This window comes from Rattus norvegicus, chromosome 15, assembly GCF_036323735.1.
Source record: "Rattus norvegicus strain BN/NHsdMcwi chromosome 15, GRCr8, whole genome shotgun sequence".
NCBI lineage: Eukaryota > Metazoa > Chordata > Mammalia > Rodentia > Muridae > Rattus > Rattus norvegicus.
This window is the reverse complement of record NC_086033.1, coordinates 89,405,459-89,432,196: the sequence shown is the minus strand read 5'-3', so window position 1 is coordinate 89,432,196 and position 26,738 is coordinate 89,405,459. Positions and strand designations below refer to the sequence as shown.

At 38.7% G+C, this 26,738-nt stretch overlaps 1 pseudogene; it reads left to right on the top strand.

Annotated features, from left to right (window-relative positions):
* Positions 1–15,511: 15,511 nt before the first annotated feature.
* On the top strand, positions 15,512–15,760 carry LOC108353046 (protein transport protein Sec61 subunit gamma pseudogene; annotated as a pseudogene).
* The last annotated feature ends 10,978 nt before the right edge of the window (positions 15,761–26,738 follow it).

Here is a 26,738-nt window from a genome sequence, read left to right as displayed (position 1 = left end):
TGTCCTTCTTAAAGTCCTTTATTATAATCATGAGATGTGATTTTTAAATCCAAGTCTTGCTTTTCCAGTTTGTTTGGATATCCAGTATTTGCTTTGGTGGGAGAACTGGGCTATGATGATGCCATGTAGTCCTGTTTTCTGTTGCTTAGGTTCCTGGGCTTACCTCTTGCCATCAGACTGTCTCTGGTGTTGCTGTCTGTGACAGTTGCTTGACCCTCCTGTAAGCCTGTGTGTGTCAGCACTCCTGTATACCTCTTTTCTTTTGGCCAGATCTGGTGACAGAGAGCTGCTCTGGGGTTTGTGCATCCTGAAATCTCCAGGTGGGTCCCTTGGAATGGAAGAATTGGTCTTAACCTCTGCTCTTGGGTGTGTCAGTGCTCCTGGGGACTGACTTTCAGCTCTGGGCTCAGGCAGAAATGGAAGGGTCCTGCCTCTGACTGCTCCTAAGTTCCCATATTCAGAGAGCACTAGGCAGGTTCCTATTGGTTCAGGAATGTGGGCAGAAGTTATCTCCCAAGCTCTCGGGATTTTCTGCACTTCTGAGAGAGCTGTGGGACCTTTTTCCTGGGTTTTCTTAATAGGAGTGATTGTAGCCAAAGAAATGAAAGAGCAAAGGGAACCAGGTAATGACCCAGAAGCACCCTATGGATTTTAGATCAATGAGTTCAGGAATCTGTCTCCACCCAGTATGCCTCATGTTGTGAATCTGATGATACAACACTGTGAATAAAGACCAAAAAAAAAGTGTCCTTGCACTCCCAGTCTTCTTGCCTCAGTCTCTGAAGTGATGGAATTAGTCTTACATGCCATCACTATGAAAGACTCGACTAGATGATACCTTGAGTGAAGAAAGTTAACAATATGAGAGAAATACTTTTTCTCTTTCACTTTGCTATTGCTATTGGTTTAATTTTTCCATATGATAGACCACACGTCTTTAACCTTTGGGTTAACATATAGGTTTACAGTGTGACCTAATTCTCATAATCCTAAAATGTGTCCCCAGGTTGGGTACAATTGGTAAACAACCCTTCAAAATCACCCTGTTTTGCCTCTATTTATAAGAATGGAATGAGCATTCTCCTCAACTCAGTCATGTAAATTGTTTATATTCTCAAATACAGCAATGAGTAACTTTTTTCCTATAATGTATAGAATAAGGACACTGTATGACAATGACAAATACTAGCTTCAGTACACTGATACTAACTTTAGTTAACAGTCTCTCAAATACATGACACAGCTTGAGAACAAATGCCCATCACAGGTGAAGACTCAGGAAGACTCATCACTATGTCTTAACATTTTCATATATCTCAGCTCCTTGGTTTCATTATGGAAATTTTCAATATAATACAAATTTACTTATATAATATCGGTGAAAAAACTTTTGATTTTCCCTTGTGTTTCCCAAGGGGCAGCTTCAGACTGGATATGAATTGTAGTTGTAACATGGCTGCTGTCTGTGGTACATTGAAGAATTAGAGCTGCAAGCATGAGTTATGGAGTCATACCCATGAGGTTAAGCAATGAACAGCTCAGCATAGGAGAACGTTTTTAGGAATTTTTTCTTGGACAAGTAGTTTACTCACATAAAATAGATGTTACTCTTTTCCAGAATATTGGAATAGTCACTTATTTTTTATAATTGATTATGCATAATAAACTAGAAATAGTATGGCAATACACATCATGTATATAGCATCAGAGTTCTTGACCCTAGCCATATAGTTTTGCAATGTTGGAATGTATCTGCTTTTTATGGAAATAATTACAATTTGGCTATATTTATCACATATAGTATACTTAAGGAGTTAAGTAATATTTGTCACCTGCTTTATATTGTACTTGTATTACTTAAAACACAAAACATTTTACAGATCCTATTTTGTTATGGCTATTGAAGAGCTCTGCCTACCATGTAACTGCTGTAACCCCTGAGTGCACTATGAGAGTTCCAGGGGCCCCTTGGGAATTCCTCGCATTGCACATGGTATTCCAAATTGCCAGATTCTACATTTGGATATGTATGATTTTGCTGGAAAAAAATGTTGGAGTACATGCAGCCAAGCAATTCTTTTGGATACCCATCAGAGGATCTGGGGATTATGGGTTTCTATTCTAGGGCTGGAACTGTTTACCTTTTAAAGAATATAAGAAAATAAACTCAAGCTGCCTTTCAAACTATTACTTTTGAGAGGGGATTCTATCTATGGAAGACCTTCAGCAAAACAGCTGATGAACTATTTAGCATTTACAACATGTTACAAGGCATAATAGCATCTATTTTAAAAAAAAAAAAACTTAAAAAGTAAACAGGAGTTCTCCATAAATATAACATTGTCTTTCACCGGAGTCCAATAAAAAGCCTTTACTATTCGTCAGAATGGCCTCAGGACAGACTAATCTAGACATTTCTCTTGAAGAAACAAGTCAGACCATTACTATTATCTTAGCTGCTTTTATAACTTTGAATGAAAACATGCGAAAGATAACCAGTTAACTTGGTTTGAATTTGTCAGAGATTTTTAACATTCTTACATGTATATGTGCATACATATGCACATGTGTATGTCTGTAGAGAGGTCAAAAGTCAGCCTTGGGTGTTGTTCCTCGGGTGCTATCTACCATTATTTTTGAGAAAAATTCTCTCCCTCAGAACTTTAAATCTTGGTTAAAAACGAAGGCAATGCATTCTACCAATTCTGTTCTCTCCAGGTTTCAGGACTATGAATACCTGAGGAAATTAAAGAAGCAAACACTCTGGGTTATTGTTATTTCCAGTTTTGACAGGAAGTTTTGCAATTAAATGCCATTTCTCTTTACAAGAAAGCCAAGCTAAATTTAAACAACTTTAATGTCTCATACTTTTTTTGTTATCTTAAATGAAAGTGTTATAATTCATAAACGAGTTAAGAAAGCACAAGAACATTTTACATTGCTTTCTTAAGTGCATACGAAGCTTTCTAAGATGGATATGCTGCAATTTCAAAAATAATTCTACACTATAAACATGGCATTGAAATTTTCATGCACATAGCTAAGTCTTATAGAAATAAAGTAGTTTAAGATAGATGATCAGGAATTCTCAGCATTAGCTGAAGTCCTATTACTATAAGCACAGTGTACTTTAAACAAAAATGGCACATTACTTCTGTTGACTTAGTCTCGCTTCTTTAAAATTGTTCTACATGTAATATTTAAAGTCTTCTAATGTTTTTAGAGTTTTAGCCAATTCTTCCTTTTAATTGAATTGCATTTAGAAACATGAAATAGAAAAATGTAGATGAATTTTGAATTTTTTAATGTATCACTTTGATATATAATTGATAGGAGTTAAATAGGTAGAGAGAGACAGATGATAGGTAGAGATACAGACAGATAGATAAGATTAGATTAGCTATAATGTTGAAATTAAAATTAATGTATTTTAAATGCTGACTTTGACATTCCTGTTAAGTCCTTGTAGTATATTCATTCTTAATATTCTTTCTGAAAAAGCTGCAGATCTTAACTAGAACAAATAACACCCCTAAACTGTTATACATTATGAATTATAATGCACAGAGATTGTTATAAAACAATCCCCAAATGTTAGTATTAATTAATTGCAAATTGTATTAATTGTCTTCATAATATTCTTTTTGGTTTTTATCTCATTTTTATTAAAACAATCATTTGAATTATATAAATAAATCCACATTTAAATTGGGTAAATACCATATGAATTCAAACACAGATCCTAGCATACATAATAGATGATATGGAAATAAGTATTTGGGAAGGCACAGAATGAGTTTTGGGAAATCTGCCTACAATATGATAATCTACTTAGGCTGATCACCATCTTCACGGAGACTGAACTTGTTATTTTTTAATCTGTTCCCTTAAATCCTCTCCCACCTGTTATTTGCAGACACAAAGAAATAAACTTGCAAGCTCATGTTCACACACATGCATACACCACATACACAATTAAAGTCTGATTACAAATAGTCACACCGTGGGGATTGCACAAATGACAGTGGTTTAAAGGACTTAAGTGAAGTTTCATTTCATAAAATATTTTAAAATTGAGAACACAAGAGTTTAAATGTAATGTTTCAGACAAGATACAAAAATGGTATGATCTGACCCAAAACTTCTCAACCGTTCCTTTAATAACAATTTAAACTTCCTTAGTTCTGCAGATCAAACTCTAATAATCTGGTTCAAATTCTCTCTAAGTTTCTCCCTGCCCATACTCTGCTGGACCATTTTCTGACAAACAACCCAGGTTACTGTAAACTAATTCCTCACTTCTTAAATATCTATCCCTCATTTGTTGCTTCAAGACAGTTCACATGCCAATATTTTATGAGGTATCTCAACTGTGTTTGTAAATGTCAGTGCACATAAAATCTGAACTACTTTTCCATACTAAAGCAGGCTCCATACAGTAACTTGTAACTTCTTTAAGGTCTTTAGATGAACATGCTTCCGCAGTAGGAATTCCCATAGTCTACAAACACTGATCAAGGATCCATAGACAAGCAAAAAGACCTTGAAACTGTTGATATGGCAACACTAACAACAGGCATATGCTGTGTCCCCATGCTGTGGAGAATCCAGCAGTAACAGTATGCATGTTTACTTTCAAAATTAGTGAGTGCATGAGGAAGGGTGAACAAGCTGCAAGAGAAAAGAAACAAACTGGTATGAAACCTAAGAGTAAATGTGCTTGTATTGTTATGTAGAAGAAATTTCTAAAAGCACATAATTTCAAAGGTGTAGAGTTTGTGTATAACATCATCAAAATGCTTCATATAAATAAGAAGCATTGAAATGTTTAACAAGCAATAAGTAATTTAAAGTGTAATCCTTCATTTATGATAATGAAGTGGACAGAATGAGTGGGATTTTCTTTCTGATGACAATAATGAATGCAAGTGAAAGATACCTACACAACTTCACCACGCTTCCTTTATTTCAATCTTATTGGTGGTCTTTATAAAATTTACAGGTAGAGATCAAGTTGTGATGCTTAGATGTAATCAGTCATTGCTCAGTGACTTCAGGTCTAGTCTTCTCTGCAACGAAGAAACCAATGAGCAAAGAAGCTTGACAAATGTACTTAAAGAATTGACATTACTCCAAGAGTAGACTGAGTCATGCTAATTAAACAAACAGCATAAATGTCCCCACTGTTTGGCTGTGCATTAAAGCAGAAGCCTCTTTGTCCTCAACAGTCTGAACAAAAAAAGATCATCCAAAAGACATGCGGCTACCAAGACAGAGCATTGGATATCGTGATCTTCAATGTACTCTAATTTCATCTTGATTACATTAAATTAAATTTATGTTTTGCCTCCCTTTTAAGATAGACAAATCTGGTGCAAATATTTATTTTGTTCCTATTTCATACAGTCAGAATTTAAAGACATTATGATTGATAATTTCTGCTAATATAAAGAGGTAGGGCTCAAATGATGACAACATACTAGCAGATGGAAAGAGTGATTTAGCCAGCAGACTAGTAATAATTTGATTTCCCAAGTCTAATGGCTCAAAATATGAATGTGTTCACTGAGAAATTACACGTGAAGTGAAGGAAGCTAGAAGTCTTGGGTAACACGTATTTTCAAAAGCACATTTCTCTCCCTCCTCCAAAACACTTCTCAGATTATTCCAAATATTTTATCCATAAATTTAAGTGCCACATCTGGACTGCATCCAGAAAATTAGCCTCCGTCTTCCCAAAATGTTTTTCTAGTGTGTTAAAGTTACAAAGGAAAGAGAAAAAGAATTATAGTGATAAGTCATGTAGCAAGGAGGTTTTCATTATTTTTGTTTGTCGTGCTAGAACCCAGAACTTTGAAGAATTTTACCAGTGGGCTGCATGGCCAGCTCGCCGGTAAGGTGTGGAGGAAGGGGAGAAAACACATTATATATTGCTGGTAGGACTGTAGACTGGTTTAGCCACTGTACAAATCAATACAGAGGAACCTTGGAATTTCAGATTACAACTTTCAGATGACCAGGCTATATTGCTTCTGATTCTCAGAATCAAAACCTATATAGACAGTGAAGAAACACGGATATCTATCTTTACCCAGATTACAGAACTAATCTAGGTACCTATCAATCAGTGCCTAGTAAACAACATGTGTTTGCAGGAAAATGAGTAGAAGACAATAATGGGAAACTAAATAAGCCTGACTTAGAAGGGCAAGTGTGTTTTCCTTCAGACACATAATCTGGGGGTAAAGAGATGCGAAAGCAGAAGAGGCACTACAGGGAAAGGAAGAGGACTTGGCAGAGGACAGAGGCTGAGGAGCAGGCTAGGAGAGGGTGAGGGACAGGATATGCAGTCATGAAGGCGTGAAATGCAGACTTTCCCTATACTGCAGCAACTCTGCCTCTAAACACGTAAGAGTGTTCAGTTTAGAAAGACAGGGGTAGTTTTCTTTAGAAGATAGTAAACCGTTATGATTTAATACATTCTACAAACTTATCAACTGAGCAATTTTCATAGCATTTAATATTAAAAATAATACAATTTTAGTCAACATGATTTAAAGTTTTGAAATAGTAAGTCCTCCATACACTACATATGTTAATTTAATAATTTAATAAAATAGTTCCATTAGTATGCACAAAATATTTGCATTATCTTATTGGAGAATAATTACCAGGATATCTGCCTATGCTAGAGCATGCTCACCATTTCTTTAAATTTAAGAACATCTAGATTAAGTATAAGCCAGGGCAAAATTCTATCGCAATATTGCAAAGGGCTCCGCGCACTGGAAAAATACACACCTTTTTCTTTCTTTTTTTCATAATTTATTTTAATTATTTTTATTTTATTGCAATCTACCCATTGTTCCCTTCCCAGTACCTCCTCCCACAGGCCTCCTCCTGTACACACACACACACACACACACACACACACACACACACGTCAGCAGCCTCGGACAAGCTTGTGTATGCTGCCTGGTTAGTGGCTCAATGTCCGAGAGATCTCAGGGGTCCAGGTTCATTGAGATGGCTGGTCCTCCTATGGGGTTGCTCTCTTACTTTGCTTCTTCCATCCTTCCCCAAACTCAACCACAGGGGTCCCCAGCTTCGGTCCAATGGTGAGTGTGAGTACCTGCATCTGTCTCAGTCAGCTGCTGGTTGGATCTCTCAGAAGACAGTCATTCCCGTCTATAAGCACACCATAGCATAGATAATAGTGTCAGGCCTTGGTGTTTCCCCACGAGGTAGATCGCCAGTTGGTCAGATCACTGGACCTCCTTTCCTTCAGTCTCTTCTCTATTTTTGTCCCTGCAGTTCTTTTAGACCTGAACGATTATGGGTCAATTTTTTTTTGACTGTGATTAGTAGCCTGTCTTTCTGTTGGAGGTATACTTTTCTAGATCCCTCTCTTCACTGTTGGGAACTTCATCTAAGGTCACTCCTGTTGAGTCCTGAGAATCTCTCACCTTCCAGGTCTCTGATACTTTCTGGAGAGTCTCCCTATTTCTCACCTGCTAAGGCTGCTAATTTCCATTCATTTTGCAAGCCTCTGGGCTTCTCTCCTGCACCCTCCATGCCCCCACTCCATTACCTGATCCTGTTCCCCTTTCTCCCTGCCCTTCCCCTCTCCCACCCAAGTCCCTCCCTTCCTCTGCCTTCCATGATTATTTTCTTCCCCCTACTAAGTGGGATTGAAGCCTCCTCACTTGGCCTTTCTGCTTGTTAAAGTTCTTAAATTCTGTGGGTTGTATCCTAGGCATTCGGTATTTTTTGATTAATATCCACTTATTAATGAATACATATCATGTATGTACTTTTGGGTCTGGGTTACCTCAAGAATAAGGTCTTAATATTCCTAGGTAAGTTAATATTTGAACTGAGAAGTAAGAATCCCTGAAATTTCTACACAAAAGAGAAACAAGCCGAGAAAGAAATTAGGGAAACGACACCCTTCATAATAGACCCAAATAATATAAAGTACCTCGGTGTGACTTTAACCAAGCAAGTAAAAGATCTGTACAATAAGAACTTCAAGACTCTGAAGAAAGAAATTGAAGAAGACCTCAGAAGATGGGAAGATCTCCCATGCTCATGGATTGGCAGGATTAATATAGTAAAAATGGCCATTTTACCAAAAGCGATCTACAGATTCAATGCAATCCCCATCAAAATACCAATCCATCTCTTCAAAGAGTTAGACAGAACAATTTGCAAATTCATCTGGAATAACAAAAAACCCAGGATAGCTAAAACTATCCTCAACAATAAAAGGACTTCAGGGAGAATCACTATCCCTGAACTCAAGCAGTATTACAGAGCAATAGTGATAAAAACTGCATGGTATTGGTACAGAGACAGACAGATAGACCAATGGAATAGAATTGAAGACCCAAAAATGAACCCACACACCTATGGGCACTTGATTTTTGACAAAGGAGTCAAAACCATCAAATGGAAAAAAGATAGCATTATCAGCAAATGGTGCTGGTTCAACTGGAGGTCAACATGTAGAAGAATGCAGATCGATCCATGCTTATCACCCTGTACAAAGCTTAAGTCCAAGTGGATCAAGGACCTCCACATCAAACCAGATACACTCAAACTAATAGAAGAAAAACTAGGGCAGCATCTCGAACACATGGGCACTGGAAAAAATTTCCTAAACAAAACACCAATGGCTTATGCTCTATCAAGAATCGACAAATAGGATCAGAATCGACAAATAGGATCTCATAAAACTGCAAAGCTTCTGTAAGGCAAAGGACACTGTGGTTAGGACAAAACAGCAACCAACAGATTGGGAAAAGATCTTTACCAATCCTACAACAGATAGAGGCCTTATATCCAAAATATACAAAGAACTCAAGAGGTTAGACCGCAGGGAGACAAATAACCCAATTAAAAAATGGGGTTCAGAGCTGAACAAAGAATTCACAGCTGAGGAATGCCGAATGGCTGAGAAACACCTAAAGAAATGTTCAACATCTTTAGTCATAAGGGAAATGCAAATCAAAACAACCCTGAGATTTCACCTCACACCAGTGAGAATGGCTAAGATCAAAAACTCAGGTGACAGCAGATGCTGGTGAGGATGTGGAGAAAGAGGAACACTCCTCCATTGTTGGTGGGGTTGCAGACTGGTACAACCATTCTGGAAATCAGTCTGGAGGTTCCTCAGAAAATTGGACATTGAACTGCCTGAGGATCCAGCTATACCTCTCTTGGGCATATACCCAAAAGATGCCCCAACATGTAAAAAAGACACGTGCTCCACTATGTTCATCACAGCCTTATTTATAATAGCCAGAAGCTGGAAAGAACCCAGATGCCCTTCAACAGAGGAATGGATACAGAAAATGTGGTACATCTACACAATGGAATATTACTCAGCTATCAAAAACAATGACTTTATGAAATTCATAGGCAAATGGTTGGAACTGGAAAATATCATCCTGAGTGAGGTAACCCAATCACAGAGAAACACACATGGTATGCACTCATTGATAAGTAGCTATTAGCCCAAATGCTTGAATTACCCTAGATGCCTAGAACAAGTGAAACTCAAGATGGATGATCAAAATGTGAATGCTTCACTCCTTCTTTAAAAGGGGAACAAGAATACCCTTGGCAGGGAATAGAGAGCCAAAGATTAAAACAGAGACAGAAGGAACACCCATTCAGAGCCTGCCCCACATGTGGCCCATACATATACAGCCACCCAATTAGACAAAATGGATGAAGCAAAGAAGTGCAGGCCGACAGGAGCCGGATGTAGATCTCTCCTGAGACACACAGCAAGAATACAACAAATAGGGGCTGGGGATTTAGCTCAGTGGTAGAGCGCTTACCTAGGAAGCGCAAGGCCCTGGGTTCGGTCCCCAGCTCCGGAAAAAAAAGAACCAAAAAAACAAAAAAAAAAAAAAACAAAAAAAAATAGAATACAACAAATACAGAGGCGAATACCAGCAGCAAACCACTGAACTGAGAATAGGACCCCCGTTGAAGGAATCGGAGAAAGAACTGGAAGAGCTTGAAGGGGCTCGAGACCCCATATGAACAACAATGCCAAGCAACCAGAGCTTCTAGGGACTAAGCCACTACCTAAAGACTATACATGGACTGACCCTGAACTCTGACCTCATAGGTAGCATTGAATATCCTAGTAAGAGCACCAGTGGAAGGGGAAGCCCTGGGTCCTGCTAAGACTGAACGTGATTGTTGGGGGGAGGGTGGCAATGGGGGAAGGATGGGGAGGGGAACACCCATAAAGAAGGGAAGGGGGAGGGATTAGGGGGATGTTTTCCCGGAAACCGGGAAAGGGAATAACACTCGAAATGTAAATAAGAAATACTCAAGTTATAAAATAAATAAATAAATAAAATAAAATAAAAAGAATCCCGGAAATTAAATTAAGACTCAAAGTAGAATCAGAAGCAAAATAGAATAGAAAAAACAAAGAATGATTCATAGAAACCGCTTAGCTTATACAAGGGAGAAATCAGATAATAACAAACTTCCCAATATGACACTGAAAATGAATTAATTTTTATACTTCATGTTTCATTTATCAATGCAAAACTATTCAATGACTCTAAACTAAGTACAACTGAATTTAGTTCTAGAAATTTAAACGGACATAACATTCAAATTAGTTTTTACATCAAATGATAACTGTGGGACAGACATGTTGGAAGTCTCTACACTTGCTATTTACTATTAATTTTATGTGCTATTGTTAAAACCTAACTTTTCACTTTTATTTTACAGGTATGAGGGTCGGCCCACATGTATACGTGTGCATCTTGTTTGTGTGTGAGATCTGTGGAGGAAGTGGAATTAAGTGTGGCTTGAAGGGCCACGTGGTTGCTGGGAACAGAGCCATGTCACTAACAAAGACAGCCAATTCTCTTGCAGCTAAGCTATCTCCAGCCTCTTGGTGATGATATTTGAGATAGTGATGATTTAGTACCTGATAAAATATTCTAATGTTTATGTATCTATGTACACATAATCAAATGAATATTGCATAAAATAAGATTATGTTTCAAATACATCTGTTAATGGTCGGTTTTACTATAATATACTATAATATATCTATAATCTAGCCTATTAGTTTTCATACGTTAAGATCAATAAAATATCTACGTCTGTAACATTGGTTCTTTCTAAGTGAACTCATGATATGGCTATTGCTTAGGTAATATTCATTCCCTTGTTCTGAAATCCGCAATGTAAAGATGCACACATTGCACATTAGTATAGAAAACAAGGGTATCTTGTGATTCTCCCATTCCCTGACTAAAGAAACCTGAGGGAAGTATTAGAAAATACCGTAAGCTACTATGAAAGCACAAACCAAGTGAGATGACACCTTGAATAAGAGCTTAATATGAAGTAGTGATTACCAGATAAAGATATTGTCAAAGGCTTATACTGACTGACAACTACTAAATCGTGATCTTATCTACCAAAATTCGGGTAACAAAGCATGCACAGTGCAAACATGTTACACTGCAAGCGTTTGGAGCCAGCATCTTTTCAGTAATGGAAATGTGACAAGTCAGATATTGGCCAAAGAGTCTGTGAAGAAATGCACATTTACTGTAGTTCTCTTCCTGAGATCATGCCATTATTTTAAAATCTTTTGTTTCTAAAATGAATTATAGAAGTCCATTTCAATATTACTTTATCCTTTCTCAATAATCATCACCAAGCAAAATGTCACTATAAAGCCTAAATTAATAAAGAAGATTTACTCTGAAATATGTAGGAGAATACAATGCTGAGTGCAGTAAAATATGATTAACAGGAAGCATAAGCCTTCAGTCTTTTAGAAGACTAGCTAACATGCATAAATTAATTGTTTTAAGGTAACAATTGAGAATGAAATCTTGATTTTTTTGAAAGGTATTCTCTTTTTGACTGCTAAGGTCATTGTAACTTAACAATAAAGTACTATTTACTTTACCTTCAGGATATCAGAAACGGGACCTGCAGCATAAGGTGCACATCACTGATTGTTAATATCGATTGACTTGCACAAACTCTGTTTTCTCCTTTCCACATTTACTAAGCAACTGTTGTGTTTAGAATTGATTTTGCTATCTCAGACACACTAGGTTTGAGAACCTTCTTGGTTTTTATTCAAATGAACAGTTTCCTAGTTAGACCCACTGGACTTGGGCTTGGATCAATTTAAAAAAAGAAAAGGATCTATGGTGTCTCTTTCCTTTTAGAGCTCACAAAACAGTGAAATTCTGTTCATCTTTCCACTTGCCACTGTGGAATGGTTAGCAATGTAGTTCTGACTGAAGAAATGGTGAGAACTTGGCAACAAAAACAGGAATTCGCTATTTCCCATGTTTGCACCGATACTCAGTTACTCTGGGTATGTCTGATGCTGCCAAAGTCCAGCTATTTGTCTTTGCTGTGCTGTGAGAACACAAGTCCTCCTTTATCAAGGGTTTCACAAAATCTTGCTGAATCCTACAAGGAAAACACTCAGGTTATTTTGAATAGACTAAATCAGGAAGTTCTTTTCATAATTTTTAATGATGCTTTTCAAAGTGAAAAAAAATTAGAAAATAGAATATGTGGTATCATGAACATATAAACAAACTACTTTTAAGATATCTATCCAATGTTACAGATTCTAGTAGTAGTCACACTATAGTCACACCAACTGCAATGTAACCAATCTTGTCCAATGTGACCCATGATTTCTTTTTTGTGACATATTCAACCTAAAAATAACCCGTTTTAAATTATCGGTTGACAATAAAAACATTGCTATGATCAGTTAGACTTTCACTCCAAAAAAAGCACAGTTCCTAAGCAGAAAGTGTCTTTTGGCTACTGAGCCCAACTGTGACTGCATACCTTAAATAGCAACATGTTCTACTTTTTGACTTGTAGCCTTATTGAATGTTACCAGAAGTGTTCCAGGTGAGTTAATTTACTATTCCTGTCACAGGTTACTTTTACATTTTCTTTTAGTGATATAATAAAAATAATATGAACTGCTCATAAGATAAAGAAGCAGCTAAAAGGGCAAGGAATGTGGACACGATGTTAAAAGAGCAAGCCATCAATAAGAGAAATAATGGTGAATGCTGGATCGATTTGCAGAGGATAGGATCAAGAATTTGTAGAAGTAATAAGAAAGTCAAAGCGCATTAAATTACTACAAACATTATCCTCCTAGATTCTAATACACATCAAGTTGCCAATAGAGTAATCACAGATTTCCACCTGTACAGCCTTTTTATTCCAGTGAGGAATTAAAGAGAAAACCAAGTGTGAAGTATTTAATGTGGCCTCTGTCTGGAAAACAAATGGATGATGGAGACTGATAATGTAATTTATGACTTGGGCTGAATTAAGGAGAAATATTTGAGAGATGTCTATCATTAAACATTTTCTATGAGCTGAGGTAATAAACCAAAATGTCAAACTCACTATGCTTATCAGACACATTTCCTAGAATACTTTGATATCTATGAAGAGGTGAAAGACTAAGTATAGAAACATAAAAGTTTTGGCTAACAGTTAAAATTAATTAACCACTTCCTCCATTATAAACAATTCTGACAGTGCTAACATAAATCAAAAAAAATAACAGATCATAAAGAATAGTATGATATAAATAGATCAAGTAATGCCAATTTCTCATTTAGCAAATATGTGTTTATACAAACAGATGGGCCAATGCAAAAAGGGTCACATTCAAGGCATGAAATTCGTGTGTGTGTGTGTGTGTGTGTGTGTGTGTGTGTGTGTGTGTGTGTAGAAGAAATCACTAATTTTTTTTTCAAGTCAAGTATGGAAGGTGGAAATAGCTAATATACTTCAATGGTAATAAAGACAGACTATAAACATCCATTCAGGGCCTGCCCCACATGTGGTCCATACATATACAACCACCCAATTAGATAAGATGGATGAAGCAAAGAAGTGCAGGCCGACAAGAACTGGATGTAGATATCTCCTGAGAGGCACACCCAGAATACAGCAAATACATAGGCGAATGCCAGCAGCAAACCACTGAACTGAGAACGGGACCCCCGTTGAAGGAATCAGAGAAAGGACTGGAAGAGCTTGAAGGGGCTCGAGACACCATAGGTACAACAATGCCAAGCAACCAGAGCTTCCAGGGACTAAGCCACTACCTAAAGACTATACATGGACTGACCCTGGACTCTGACCTCATAGGTAGCAATGAATATCCTAGTAAGAGCACCAGTGGAAGGGGAAGCCCTGGGTCCTGCCAAGACTGAACCCCCAGTGAACTAGATTGTTGTGGGGAGGGTGGTAATGGGGGGAGGGTTAGGAGGGGAACACCCATATAGAAGGGGAGGGGGAGGGGTTAGGGGGATGTTGGCTGGGAAACCGGGAAAGGGAATAACACTCGAAATGTAAATAAGAAATACTCAAGTTAATAAAGATGGAGAAAAAAAAGACAGACTATAGATGTTCTTCTTAAAATATGAGCAGTTAAAAAGTGAGTGCTTCTGGAAATTTTTTAACTAATAAGGAAAGGGTATGTAGTTCAGCCTCTCAAGTTACCTGCACAACATCCCAGTTCAAGCCAAGTTGGTGGAAATGAAATCATGTACTCACACTCAGGTAGTGAGCACCTTCTGTATGTAGGGAACTGTACTGAGTCTTCAATTACAGCGATATTCGAGAAATATAGACTTTCTCTTTGTTGTAGTGATCCATCAGTTTATTGAAGCTACCACATAAGTAAAGAATTAAAATAAATTAAAAGTAAAGTAAGTAAAATGTCAGACGACACATGTAGTAATAGATACACACATGTATCTTGGAAGCATGCCATTCAATCTGGAAGTAGAATGCAGCCCTTTCACCAACTCTAGAAGATACTGTAGGGATCCTATACATCAACAAATCATGGTTGACCTTGAGTCATTTCCATCTTTAGTGTACTCCTCTATAAACATGCTTACGTGATGTCCCACAGTAAATGAGACATCTCCCCTCTGAGTCAATGATTTGTAAGACATTTGAGGGTGAGGAGTCAGTTTTACTCATTTGGTAAGCCCCAGATTTCTCAGAGTTCTTGGAATACAGTAGTCTCAGGGAGTTGTGTAGATTGCTTGAATATGGTTAACCTTCAAGTGCAGTTTTTCCATTTTCTGCAACATTATTGGGTATCAAGAAGCCATTAGATGGTTTTAAGACACAAAGTTTAGAGAAAACTTGGTCAATGACAGCAGCATGTGTGTGTGTGTGTGTGTGTGTGTGTGTGTGTGTGTGTGTGTGTGTGTGTGTGTGTAAGAGAGGGAGAGACAGAGAGAGAGACAGAAGGAGGAAGGGAGGGAGGGAGGGAGGGAGGGAAGGAGGGAGGGAGGGAAACTATATGAAGAGTATTTACATTGTGTTGGGTATCTTATGTAAACTAAAGATGATTTATGATACAAAAGGCTAAATGAAAATATTATGGCCTATGCTACATGTCTCCACCCTCTCAAACTGCCATGTCACAGACATGGATCAGGTAATGTAGTTTGTTGAGCCAAGTTGGCAGTTTGCAAAGAACTCAATTCACCTGGTTAAAAGGTGCACCAAACCTGATAGAAAAGAATTCCAGAAGATGGTCATGATCACAGCGACAGGATTTGCTATCATGGGATTCACTGGCTTTTTTGTGAAACTGATCCATATCCCTATTAATGACATTATTGTGGGTGGCTTGGTCCTTTCCCATCATGGAACTAGTGAACCAATGAGGGAATGACAAGCTCATGAAGTATGACATTGCCTGTAAAAAAAATTAATATGTAATTTTATGTGAGACGAGTCATCTCAGAGTTTTGTGTTCACTGAGGTCCTGAAGCATATACACCTTAAATACTCCATGATGACTGTTTTAGAAAAGTCAAATATTATAAATATTTAAGGCAAAGTCTTGTTCACAGATTTGGTGAGCACTTGCAATATATATATATATATATATATATATATATATATATATATATATATATATATATTTCCCTTAACATTACGATGCAATTTCTTACTTTTTATCTTCATAAGATCTCTGCTTCTAAGACTTTTCTAAAGAATCCACTGGAAATGCAAGTCTTTTACATCTACAGTTTCCTACCTTGAATTATGAACATCATAGACACAAGCTCCAAGCAGCAGGTGCTGGTACCTTCTCAGCTGTTCTCTCTCTTACAGCACCTCGGGATGTGGTGTTGGGCAACACGCCAGTCTAGGAACTAGCTCTCACTTCCTGTGATATTAACGCTGATTCTAAAGACAAGAACAGATGTTCGACTAGGAAAAAACTATTCAAGCGTAGGAGTGTGTTTCCTCTGATGCTTCCATTTACTCTGACCTTTGAAATACACAGATGTAGCCTGCTCCCAACAGAAACGCTGGCTTCAAGCTTTTAAGAGTATACACTAATGAGTCAAGAACCTTGCTTAAGGATTCTTTCACTAAAAGGCATATTCCATTAAACAGCCCAGACCATACATGCTGTGGTCCTCTTTGCCTTGTTGAATTTGGTACATGCTGGCAACCCTTGCTCAGTAGAAAATTAAGTCTTACTCATTTGTCCCACAAAATATACTGTAATAACAGAAATGGTGAGAGAGGTTTATCTTTTACTGCTCAAGGTATTGTAACAAATCCATAACACTTGGAACCATCCAACACAAGGGACAAGAAAACCAGAATTGTACAACTAAATGATTACTTCTAATCATTACTTCTCCATGTTTAAGAAAGTTATTACAGGATGCAAGCTTCAGTACCATTCTTTGAAGGTTCTTTGTGGGGTAGCACCTATAAAACCATTTTTATTCATCATTTATTTATTTACTTAATTATTTTTGCACTCCAGATTTTACCCCTCTCAGTTCCTCCCCACAGGGTTCTACATCCCATACCTCCTCCCCATCCTGTATCACCCACCCCCAGTCTTCACAAGGATGTCCCCACCCCACCCACCCCACCAGACCTCTAAACTTCCTGGGGCCCAGTCTCTTGAGAATTAGGGGCATCTTCTCTGAGTGAACACAGATCAGGGAGTCCCCTGCTTTATGTGTGTTGGCCTCATCTCAGCTGGTATGTGCTTTTTGGTTGGAGATCCAGTGTCTGAGAGATCTCAGGGGTCCAGGTTAAGAGAGACTGATGCTGGTCCTCCTACAGGTTGCCTTACTCCTTGGCTTCTCCCAGCTTTCTCCTAATTCAATCAGAGTGGTCAGCAGCTTCTATTCCTTGATTAGGTGCACATATCTGCATCTGACTCTTTTAGCTCCTCGTTGGGTTTTTTTGAAGACCAGTCATGATAGGTCCCTTTAGTGCATGCCCCATACCTTCAGTAATGGTGTCAGGTCTTGGGACCTCCCCTTGAGCTGGATCCCCCTTTGATACTGTCACTGGACCTTGTCCTCAGGCTCTTCTCCATTCCCATCCCTGGATTTCTTTCAAACAGAAAGGACTATGGGTCAGCGCTTTGGCTGTAGGATAGCAACCTCATCCCTCACTTGATGCCCTGTCTTTCTGCTGAAGGTGGATTCAGTAAGTTCCCTCTCCCCACTATAGGGCCTTTCAACTAGGGTCCCCTGAGTCCTGAGAGTCTCTCACTTCCCAGGTCTCTAGAAGGAACTTCCCAACCTCCTTCCTCCCTAGGTCGCTTGTTTCAATTCTTTCTGCTGGCCCTCAGGGTTTCAATATTTTCCCCCAACCAATACCAGATCATGTTTTCCTCTCCCCCAGCTCCCATCGCCTTTCCCTCCCCGTCCCCTCCTCCCTCCCCTCTTGTGGCTGTTTTCTTCACCCTCCCAAGTGGAACTGAGGTGTCATTTGGGCCCTTCAGCTTCTTGACCTTTTTGAGTTCTGTAAACTGTATCTTGAGTATACTGTACTTTTATTTTTTTGACAAATATCCATTTATTAGTGATAAATGCATACCCTTTGGGGTCTGAGTTACCTCACTCAGAATGACATTTTCTAGTTACATCCATTTGTCTACAAAATTCAGGATGTCATCATTCTTAATAGCTGAGTAGTATTCGATTGTGTAAATGAACCACATTTTTGTATCCATTCTTCTGTTGTGGGACATCTGGGTTGTTTCCAGCTTCTGGCTATCACAAGTAAGGCTGATTATCACAAGTAATGCCTCCATAGGATGGTGGGCCATTTTTGGGTAGATTTCCACGAGTGGTATTTCTGGATTTTTAGGTAGGTCTATTTCCAACTTTCTGAGAAACCTCCAAATTGATCTCCAGAGTGGTTGTACCAGTTTACAATATCCCACCAGCAATGGAGGAGTGTTCCTCTTTCTCCACATCCTTGCCAACATGTGTTGTCACCTGAGATTTTGCTTAGCCATTCTGAATTATGTAAGGTACAATCTCAGTGTATGTTGATGTGCATTTCTCTGATTACTAAGGACTTGGAACATTTCATTAAGTGCTTCTCACACATTGGAGATTCCTCTGTTATGAATTCTCAGTTTAGTTCTACACCCCATCCTTTGATTGGGTTGTTGGGTTTGGGTTTTGTTTGTTTGTAGTTTTGGGGTTTTTTTGGGGGGGGTAAGTCTCTTGAGTTCATTATATATTTTGGATATTAGCCCTCTATCAGATGTGGGGTTAGCGGAGATTTTTTCCCAATCTGTAGGATGCGGATTTCTCTTATTGACTATGCCCTTTGCCTTACAGAAGCTTTCCAGTTTCATGAGGTCCCATTTATCAATTCTTGATCATACAGTCTGAGCCATTGGAGTTCTGTTTAGGAAATTTATGCCTGTACCAATGAGTTCAAGGCTCTTCCCCACTTTCTCTCCTATTAGATTCAGAGTATCTAGTTTTATGTTAAGGTCCTTGATCCACTTCAACTTGAGCTTTGTGCATGGTGACGAATATGGGTCAATTTTCATTTTTCTACAAACATCCAGTTAGACCAGCACCATTTATTGAAGATGCTTTCTTTCTTGTATTGTATATTTCTGGCTTCTTCGTCACAGATTCAGTGTGCTAATTGTGTGGTTTTATCTCTAGGTATTCGATTCTATTCCATTGATCGATCTGTCTGTCTCTGTACCAATACCATGTAGTTTTTATCACTATTGCTCTGTAGTACAGTGTGAGGTCAGGGATGGTGATTCCCCTAGCCATTCTTTTATTGTTAAGAATTGTTTTTGCTATTCTGGTTTTTTTGCCATTCCAGATGAGTTTAAAAATTGCTATTTTCATGTCTTTGAAGAATTGTTTGAATTTTTTTACAATTTTTATTAGATAGCTTTACTTACATTTCAAATATTATTCCCTTTCCGGGTTTCCTGTTCATAAGCTCCCACCCCCTCCCCCTCCCCCAAATGGGTATTCCCCCCATACATCCCCCTTACTGCCTCCTGACCCCCATATTCCCCTGCACTGGGGTTCCAACCTTGGCAGGACCAAGGGCTTACCCTTCCACTAGTGCCCCAACAAGGCTATTCTCTGCTACATATGCAGTTGGAGCCCTGGGTCAGTCCATGTATAGTCTTTCGGTTGGCATTGTTGGTTGCCTGGAAGCTCTGGTTGGTTGGCATTGTTGTTCTTATGGGCTTGCAAGCTCCTTCAACTCTTTCAATACTTCCTCTAATTCCCCCAAGGGGGTCCTGAACTCAGTGGTTTGCTGCTAGCATTGACTTCTGTATTGGACATGCTCTGGATGTGTCTCTCAGGAGAGATCTAGATCCGGTCCCTTTCAGCATGCATTTTTTTGCTTCATCAACCTTATCTAGTTTTGGTGGCTGTATATATATGGGCCACATGTGGGGCAGGCTCTGAATGGTCATTCCTTCAGTCACTGCTTTAAACTTTGCTTCCATATCCCCTCTGATAATTTTGATGGGATTGCTTTGAATCTGTAGATTACCTTTGGTAGGATGGCCATTTTTACTAGGTTACTTCTGTCAATCCATGAGCATGGGAGATTTCTCCATTTTCTGATATCTTCTTCCGTTTCTTTCTCGAGAGACTTGAGGTTCTTATCATAACAGTCTTTCACTTGTTTGGTTAGAGTTACCCCAAGAAATTTTATATTATCTGTGGCTATTGTAAAGGGAATTGTTTCACTACTTTCTTTCTCAGTCTGTTTATAGTTTGAATAAAGAAAGGCTAATGATTTATTTGATTTAATAAATTTAATGATTGACTTAGTTTTCTATCTGGTCACTTTGCTGAAGTTGTTTATCAGCTGCAGAAATTCTCTGGTAGAATTTTTGGGGTCACTTATGTATACTATCATATCATCTGCAAATAATGATACCTTGAATTCTTCTCTACCAATTGGTATCCCCTTGATCTCTTTTTGCTGTCTTATTGTTCTTGCTAGCACTTTGAGTACTATACTGAATAGATAAGGGGAGAGTGGGCATCCTTGCTTGTCCCAGATTTTAGTGGGATTGCTTCAAGTATCTCTCCATTTAATTTGATATTGGCTGTTGGTTTGCAATGAATTGCTTTTATTATGTTTAGGTATGGGCCTTGAATTCCTGATCTCTCCAATACTTTTAGTCTAAAGGGATATTTTTGTCAAATGCTTTTTCTGCATCTAAGGAGATGATCATGTGACTTTTTTGAGTTTGTTTATGTGGTAGATTATGTTAATGGATTTTCATATATTGAACCAAACTTGCATCCTTGGGATAAAGCCTATTTGATTGTTGTGAATGATGGCTTTGATGTGTTCTTGGATTTGGTTTGCAAGAATTTTATTGACTATTTTTGCATCAATATTCATAAGTGAGATTGGTTTGAAGTTCTCTTTTATGGTATGGTCCTTCTGTAGTTTAGGCATCAGAGTAATTGTGGCTTCATAGAATGAATTAGGTAGTGTTCCTTCTGTTTCTAGTTTATGGAATGGTTTGAGGAATATTGTATCAGGACTTCCTTGAAGGTCTGGTAGAATTCTAAGCTAAATCCATTTTGGGGGGGTTGGGAGGTTTTTAATGACTTCTTCTAGTTCCAAACGGGATATGGGCCTGTTTAGAAAGTTTACCTGCTCTTGCTTTAAGTTTTGTATGTGGTATCTGTCTAGAAAACCATCCATTCTATCTTTACATTTTCCAATTTCGTTGAGTATAGGCTTTTGTAGTAGGATCTGATAATTTTTTTAATTTCCTCTGTTTCTGCCCTTTTGTCTCCCTTTTTGTTTCTGATTTTGTTAATTTGTATACTGTCTCTGGCCCTTTAGTTAGTTTGGCTAGGGGTTTATCTGTCTTGTTGATTCTCTTAAAGAACAAACTTTTGGTTTTGCTGATTTTTTAGATTGTGCTTTGTTTCTATTTGGTTCATTTCAGTCCTGGGTTTGACTATGTCTTACCTTCTATTCCTCTTGGGTGAGTTTACTTCTTTTTGATCTAGAGCTCTCAGGTGAGCTAATAAGTTGTTAGTTTAAGATCTCTTCAGTTTTATTACCAGTGCACTAATTGCTATGAATTTTCTTCTTAGCACTGTTCTCATTGTGTCCTGTATGTTTGTGTATGATGTGTTAACATTTTCATTAAATTCCAGGAAATTTTTTAAATTTTTTTCATTTCATCCTTAACCAAATTATCACTGAGTAGAGAGCTGTTCAGTTTCCACATGTATGTGGGTTTTCTGTTGCTTTTGCTGTTATTGAAGACCAGCTTTTGGCCATGAGGGTCTGATAGGGTGAATGGTATTATTTCAATCTTTTTGTATTGGTTGAGGGTTGTTTTGCTACCAATTATATGGTTGATTTTGGAGAAGGAACCATGAGGTGCTGAAAAGAAGGGGTATTCTTTTGTTTTCGGGTGAAATGTTCTGTATATATATTAAATCCAATTGGTTCATAACCTCTATTATTAGTTTCACTGTGTCTCTGTTTAGTTTCCATTTCAATGACCTGTCCATTGGTGAGAGTCAGGTGTTGAAGTCTCCCACTATTATTGTGTGGGGTTCAATGTGTGTTTTGAGCTTTAGTAAAGTTTCTTTTATGAATATAGTTGCCCTGCATTTGGGGCATAGATGTTCAGAATTGAGACTTTCTCTTGCTGGATTTTCTCTTTGATGAAAATGAAGTGTCCTTCTTTATCACACTTGATAACTTTTGGTTGAAAGTCTATTTTGATGGATATTACGATGGCAATTCCAGTTTGTTTCTTGGGACTATTTGCTTGGTAGACCTTTTCCCATCCTTTTATTCTGAGATAGTTTGCTAATGAGGTGTGTTTCTTGTATGCAGCAAAGTGTTGGATCTAGTTTGTACATCTAGTCTGTTAGTTTATGTCTTTTTTAAGGGAGTTGAGTCCATTAATATTGAGAGATATTAAAGACAGATGACTGTTGGTTCCTGTTATGTTTGCTTTTGTAGGTCGCTTTATGTGCTTGTGATTTTCTCCCTTTGGCTTTGTTGTGAGATGCTTCATATCTTTTCTTTTTTGTTTGTTTGTTTGTTTGTTTTTTGTGGTATGGGTATCTTCCTTTTTTAGTGTTTTTCTTCTAGAATCCTCTGTAGGGCTGGATTGGTAGATAGATATTGTTTGAATTGGGTTTTGTCCTGGAATATTTTGGTTGATTGTGAATTTTGCTGGGTATGATAGCCTGGGCTGGCATTTGTGTTCTCTTAGAGTCTGCATGACCTCTAACCAGGCTCTTCTGGCTTTCATAGTCTCTGTTGAGAAGTCTGTTTTAGTGTTTTATGTGATGAGAGGATTTTCTTTTCTGGCCCCATTTATTTGGTGTTCTGCAGGCTTCTTATACCATTATGGCCATCTTCTTTAGGTTGGGGAAGTTTTCTTCTATGACTTTGTTGAAAATGTTGTCAGGGTCTTTGAGCTGGGAATCTTCATTCTCCTCTATTCCAATTATTCTTTTTCTTTTTTAGATCCAATTGATAAGATATAATTGCCCACTTAAACACACAAAGCCCAGTACCATCCATCCCTTGAGAACATTAATAACAACCTGTAAATACACAGAGCAGAATCTTAACATCACCTGCCATCTTGTCCTGCCATGGTTTCTCCCCTCCTTCTCCCTCCTGTCTCTCCTTTCTCTCTGTGTCCTCCTCTTCCTTCAAACTTATCTCCCACCCATCCTTGCTTCTCCTCCAATGACAGGCCTCCTTCTATCCTGTACCTGCCCCTCACCTGTACTTTACAAATTCAATGGAGAGGTGGTTCTGGTGAAGTCACCTGAGTTCTGAGTCCTTAACTAGGCAGCTGTCCTTGGGGCAGTGGAATTAGCATCAAAATACAGATAACTTCAGGGCAAACCACCACATTTCCCCCTTTTTGTCCAGTTAAAAAAGCCTTTTCACTGATATATAAATTGAGTACAATTATTACCATTCTACAATTTATAAAGCATATGATATACTCAACACCCAGTCCATCACTATGTCAGCTAGACACTACATTTAGTTCTTCATTCCAGCTTAAGAAAGGCTTAAAATCTATATTATATCTTGGCTAGCTTGTATACTATCTGATAACTATCCAATAAAATATGTATATTCAGAGTTATACAGCCTGATAAGCTATGAAACTATAATCAGTCTTCAACCCCGTCAGAAATCTGAGAGTGACCAAATATCTATACACAAAGGAAGCCTAACACAGCTTCTAGAACTGAGAGGTTGTAGAGACAAATCTCCACTAGCACAGTCCCCTGTTAGCAACATGTGAGTGCAAGTCTTCAGCCTTCTGGTCCAAAAATCAACTGACAGACTCTTGAAATGCAGATGTTGAAGGGCTGATCACCCTGTCTTGGCAGTGTTTATCAGTCAACTATTCTGCATAATTTGTCCTTTTCTGGACAGTATTAGTCTTTAGATGAAACACGCAGTTTTGTCCAGTGGCTGCCTAGCCACAAAGTATTGCCTTACCTGGATGAAGAGATGTTCAAATTCTTTGTTAAATCCATCAGAGGGGACCCGCGGACCCCGGCCCGCAGGAGCTCTCTGCCCCCAGACCCTGTGAAAGAGAGACCCAACCGCCTGGTCAGGTGGGCACTCCTGAGGCTGCAGAGCAGAAGAGACCACCAACACTGCTCACCCCTGCCCACATCCCTGGCCCAAGAGGAAACTGTATAAGGACTCTGGGCTCCCGTGGGGGAGGGCCCGGGAGCGGCAGGACCCCTGCCTGAGACACCACGGGAACCTGAAAGAAACAGACCGGATAAACAGTTCTCTGCACCCAAATCCCGTGGGAGGGAGAGCTAAACCTTCAGAGAGGCAGACAAGCCTGGGAAACCAGAAGAGACTGCTCCCTGCACACACATCTCGGACGCCAGAGGAAAAAGCCAAAGACCATCTGGAACCCTGGTGCACTGAAGCTCCCGGAATGAGCGGCACAGGTCTTCCTGGTTGCTGCCGCTGCAGAGAGCCCGTGGGCAGGACCCCACGAGCGAACTTGAGCCTCAGGACCACAGGTAAGACCAAATTTTCTGCTGCAAGAAAGCTGCCTGGTGAACTCAAGACACAGGCCCACAGGAACAACTGAAGACCTGTAGAGAGGAAAAACTACACGCCCGAAAGCAGAACACTGTCCCCATAACTGACTGAAAGAGAGGAAAACAGGTCTACAGCACTCCTGACACACAGGCTTATAGGACAGTCTAGCCACTGTCAGAAATAGCAGAACAAAGTAACACTAGAGATAATCTGACGGCGAGAGGCAAGCGCAGGAACCCAAGCAACAGAAACCAAGACTACATGGCGCCATCGGAGCCCAATTCTCCCATCAAAACAAACATGGAATATCCAAACACACCAGAAAAGCAAGATCTAGTTTCAAAATCATATTTGATCATGATGCTGGAGGACTTCAAGAAAGACATGAAGAACTCCCTTAGAGAACAAGTAGAAGCCTACAGAGAAGAATTGCAAAAATGCCTGAAAGACTTGCAAAAATCCCTGAAAGAATTCCAGGAAAACATAAATAAACAAGTAGAAGCCCATAAAGAGGAGACACAAAAATCCCTGAAAGAATTCCAGGAAAACACAATCAAACAGTTGAAGGAATTAAAAATGGAAATAGAAGCAATCAAGAAAGAACACATGGAAACAGCCCTGGATATAGAAAACCAAAAGAAGAGACAAGGAGCTGTAGATACAAGCTTCACCAACAGAATACAAGAGATGGAAGAGAGAATCTCAGGAGCAGAAGATTCCATAGAAATCATTGACTCAACTGTCAAAGATAATGTAAAGCGGAAAAAGCTACTGGTCCAAAACATACAGGAAATCCAGGACTCAATGAGAAGATCAAACCTAAGGATAATAGGTATAGAAGAGAGTGAAGACTCCCAGCTCAAAGGACCAGTAAATATCTTCAACAAAATCATAGAAGAAAACTTCCCTAACCTAAAAAAAGAGATACCCATAGACATACAAGAAGCCTACAGAACTCCAAATAGATTGGACCAGAAAAGAAACACCTCCCATCACATAATTGTCAAAACACCAAACGCACAAAATAAAGAAAGAATATTAAAAGCAGTAAGGGAAAAAGGTCAAGTAACATATAAAGGCAGACCTATCAGAATCACACCAGACTTCTCGCCAGAAACTATGAAGGCCAGAAGATCCTGGACTGATGTCATACAGACCCTAAGAGAACACAAATGCCAGCCCAGGTTACAGTATCCAGCAAAACTCTCAATTAACATTGATGGAGAAACCAAGATATTCCATGACAAAACCAAATTTACACAATATCTTTCTACAAATCCAGCACTACAAAGGATAATAAATGGTAAAGCCCAACATAAGGAGGCAAGCTATAACCTAGAAGAAGCAAGAAACTAATCGTCTTGGCAACAAAACAAAGAGAATGAAAGCACACAAACATAACCTCACATCCAAATATGAATATAACGGGAAACAATAATCACTATTCCTTAATATCTCTCAATATCAATGGCCTCAACTCCCCAATAAAAAGACATAGATTAACAAACTGGATACGCAACGAGGACCCTGCATTCTGCTGCCTACAGGAAACACACCTCAGAGACAAAGACAGACACTACCTCAGAGTGAAAGGCTGGAAAACAACTTTCCAAGCAAATGGTCAGAAGAAGCAAGCTGGAGTAGCCATTCTAATATCAAATAAAATCAATTTCCAACTAAAAGTCATCAAAAAAGATAAGGAAGGACACTTCATACTCATCAAAGGAAAAATCCACCAAGATGAACTCTCAATCCTAAATATCTATGCCCCAAATACAAGGGCACCTACATACGTAAAAGAAACCTTACTAAAGCTCAAAACACACATTGCACCTCACACAATAATAGTGGGAGATTTCAACACCCCACTCTCATCAATGGGCAGATCATGGAAACAGAAATTAAACAGTGATGTCGACAGACTAAGAGAAGTCATGAGCCAAATGGACTTAACGGATATTTATAGAACATTCTATCCTAAAGCAAAAGGATATACCTTCTTCTCAGCTCCTCATGGTACTTTCTCCAAAATTGACCATATAATTGGTCAAAAAACGGGCCTCAACAGGTACAGAAAGATAGAAATAATCCCATGCGTGCTATCGTACCACCACGGCCTAAAACTGGTCTTCAATAACAATAAGGGAAGAATGCCCACATATACATGGAAATTGAACAATGCTCTACTCAATGATAACCTGGTCAAGGAAGAAATAAAGAAAGAAATTAAAAACTTTTTAGAATTTAATGAAAATGAAGGTACAACATACCCAAACTTATGGGACACA